Source organism: Papaver somniferum, chromosome 7 (assembly GCF_003573695.1).
Source record: "Papaver somniferum cultivar HN1 chromosome 7, ASM357369v1, whole genome shotgun sequence".
NCBI classification, from domain to species: Eukaryota; Viridiplantae; Streptophyta; class Magnoliopsida; order Ranunculales; family Papaveraceae; genus Papaver; species Papaver somniferum.
The window spans coordinates 140,096,743-140,100,793 of record NC_039364.1 but is presented as its reverse complement, the minus strand read 5'-3'; positions in this window follow the sequence as shown (position 1 = coordinate 140,100,793).

Here is a 4,051-nt window from a genome sequence, read left to right as displayed (position 1 = left end):
GTGCAGTTCACGGAGGAAAGGCTGAGCTGGTGGTTGCAACTGAGATGGCAGGAAGAAAGGAGTATCAGTTTTGTGGTTCTGCTGAGTTACAAGCCATGATGTTGCAACTGGTGGCTTGAGCTGCGAAGAGTGAAATTCAGTGAAGATAGCAGGGAAGAGAAGTTGGTGTTGTTGAAGGTGGATATGCACATGAGTCTTGTGAATTATGAAAAGAATGGTTGTGTTCAAAGAAGTTGTGGATGGGTTTGGTCTTAACTTGTTGCTGTTCTTTGAGCTGCAAGATTACAAGATGCTGGGATTTGTGGAGTTGCAGTGGTGTTGGTAGAAGCTATGGCCGGCCAAGATGGTGCAACACAAGGTTAAGGCCTATGCGATGGCCTTGGCCAACACTAACTCAGACAAGTCATCCCAGTTAGCTACTTAACTAGCTGACTCGGTTCTGACTGAGGGGTCAGCTGATTTGAATCGGTCGTTGAACGTGTTGATTAACTCCTTGACCAAGTTAACCCGTTGAACGGTGACCGGGAGGATTTTCCCGGTCACCTGAACATTTTTCCGACCGATTTCCGGCGACCCTCAAGCCAACTTCCGTCCACTTTTCGGCGACTAATTTGGCAGAGTTTTTACATGGTTTTTTTTATCACTTTTGGGCCATGCGGATTTTTATCTAATGAACTTTGAAGACTAGACCTAATTTTGGAAAGCAAGGGGATATAAAAGGAAGACTTCTACAACTTTTGGTATTATCACGTTTTATTATTCTTTTGGAGCTTTGGAGAAAACTACTTCTAGGGTTTGCTTTGCTTTCATCTTCTTTATTATTTTATTGATCATGATGATGATGAACTCCATTATTATGAGTAACTAAATACACTTGTTGGTTATGGGATAAAAGTTGATTTCTCAATGCATGTTATTTGATTCTATGGATTAGTTTTGTCTCAACTTTATTGTTTATGATTCATGGTTTATAGTGTTTTAGGATTTGATTGTTTGATTGGTTGAGTCTGGAATCAATCCGATTTTCTTTCATCTCTAGAGCTATATTAGGGTTTTCAATACGTAAAAGTTGTTTGTCCCTGATTTTAAGTAGCATAATTGTGGTTAGTGCTTGTAGTGATAGATCCTACTAGTCACATATGAATCATAACCTTGGTTAAAACAAATTAGTGCTCTTACACGTTTGTTTGCTTTGATTAGTCTTATTCCATAAATCTTAAAGCTTTTAGGGAGTTAAACTTAATTGTGCTTTTACACTTTGGGTTGCTTTCTAGGAAGAATTCACATATGCATCTTTTAATGTGGTTGTGATGAAAATACAGAATTAGCGGGATACTCTTGCGATCAAGGTATTCTAGGACTTTTAATAAATAAGAGATTAAATTATCAATTCTATTCAATGATGAATAATACATGCTTGTGAATGATACTATCCCATGACCAATATCTTCTCCTTATTGATTATTCCAAATATTTACTTTGATTTACTTTATTTTATTTGATTTGCTAAAACAAAAACCCCCATTGGTTATCTTAGAAACCGAAAATTGCATAACAACAAAGGCCTCCCTGTGGATACGAACTCTTTCCTACCACTTTGTACATTATTGTAGTTGAGTAAGGAAGTGAAATTATATTTGTCGATTGACAACCGATCAAATTTTGGCGCTGCTGCCGGGGAGGCATCAGCTTGTTATTAAGTTTTTAGTTTCTTTTTCAGTATTTTTTCTTCCATATTTGCTTTTTGTTTCTTGTCTTGTTTCTTACTTGTTTGTGAGAATTTTTTTCAGGTACCTAATCCCTGGCTTCTAAAGATTGGAACTATCCAAGGTGCGGAATAGCCACTCGAAGAGGCACAATACTCCAACCAAGTCAAGGTACAACGGAAGAACAAGAGCTAGCAGTGGAAGAAGAGTTACAACAAGAGGTACCGGTTGAACAAGAACCACCTTTTGAAGAAGAAGAAGAAGCAATGGGTGATGCAAATCGCACACTCAAGGACTTGGATTCTCACAAGTTGGATACACAACAAGGGTGTATTCAATCAAATTCTACTTTTGAGATCAACCCGGGGTTGCTTAGAGAATTACCAAAGTTCCATGGCATGGTGAATGAAGACCCAAACAAGCATCTTATGGACTTCCACACCATTGTCACGGACATGCTTCCTGCGGATGTTGAAGCGGATGGTGCAATGTTGAAAGTTTTTCGATTCTCTTTGATGGATAATGCTAAGTATTGGTTGTTTTATTTAACTTCCGGAAGTATCACAACATGGAATGGGTTGAAGAAACTCTTTTTAGAGAGTTATTTTCCAGCATCCAAGGCTACTCAAATTCGCAAAGAGATTTGCGGGATGAAGCAAAATATGGGAGAATCCTTATATGAATGTTGGGAACGATACAAGATATTGGTGGCAAGCTGTCCTCACCATCAATTCAGCGATGTAATGATCATCCAATACTTCTATGAAGGACTCAATTCAAGTGATAGGAATCTTCTTGACGCTGCGGGTGGTGGTGCACTAGTGAACAAAACGGTGGCACAAGCTAGAGAGTTGATTGAGAACATGGCAGCAAACTCCCAACAATTATTGAGTCGTGGTTCGGACGTGCTCTTAAGGAGAGTAAATGAAGTGAGCGAGGTAGAGGAACTTCGTCAACAAATGGGTAACGTGACAGCAATGTTGCAACAAGTTGCAACCGCGGTGATACCAAGTTCTTCTCAAGGGTATGAAGACTCCAATGAACAAGCTAATGTGATCTTCCCAAATCAGCAAAGACGGTATGATCCTTACTCCAACACTTACAATCCGGGATGGAGAGACCACCCAAATTTTAGCTATGCCAACAAGCAAGGAGCGGTTCAACAACCTACTTTCAACCGTCCAAGTGGATTTCAACCACAACAACAACAACTTCAGCAACCACAACAATCAATGCAAGGTCAAGGTTCGGATATTGATGCAAAACTTCAAAAGATGATGCAAGGCATTGGTACCATGTTTCAAGAGAGCCAACAAGAGACTAAGAGCGCTATTAAGGAGTTGCAGACACAAATGGGATCCATGGCGATTGAGATAAACAAATTGAAAGCACAAAATAGTGGGAAACTCCCTTCTCAACCTATTAACCCAACAAAGGGTATCAATGCAATTACGTTGAGAAGCGGTACACAACTTGTGCAACCCGAAGTTAATGATTCGGGCAAGGTGGAAACACCCAAGGAGCCGGTGTTGGAGGAAAAGAGGGATGAAATTCCCCAAACAACCGAGGTACCGATTCCTAACTCTAAAACTCCTATTCCTACTTATGTTCCTCCTTTACCTTTCCCTCGCAGATTTGCAAAGTCCAAAATGGAGGAACTAGAAAAGGAGATTTTGGACGTGTTAAGGAAGATTCATGTGAACATACCCCTCATAGATGCTATAAAGCAAATGCCAAAGTATGCAAAGGTGTTAAAGGACTTGTGTACCAATAAGAAAAATCTCCAAGGTAATGAAGTGCTAAGTGTGGGAAAGAATGCTTCGGCAATCTTACAACATAAACTCCCACTGAAATGCAAGGATCCGGGTAGCTTTGACATTCCCGTCACTATTGGTAACACTACATTTAACAAAGAAATGTTAAATTTAGGTGCATCCGTTAATGTTATGCCTGCGTCCATATATAATTCACTTGATCTTGGTCCTCTTAAAAGTCTGGAATTGTTTTGCAATTAGCCGATCGCTCTAATGTTTACCCAATGGGTATTGTTGAGGATGTTCTTGTGCAGGTTAATCAACTTGTATTTCCAGCTGACTTTTGTGTGTTAGAGATGAATGAAAGTTCACCGGACTCATCTCTTCCATTGCTACTTGGGCGTCCCTTCATGAAAACGGTGAAAACCATTATTGATGTGGATAAGGGAACGCTAACTATGGAGTTTGATGGAGAAATAATACGTTTCAACATTTTTGAGACGATGAGATATCCTAGTGACGTCCACTCCATTATTATGAGTAACTAAATACACTTGTTGGTTATGGGATAAAAGTTGATTTCTCAATGCA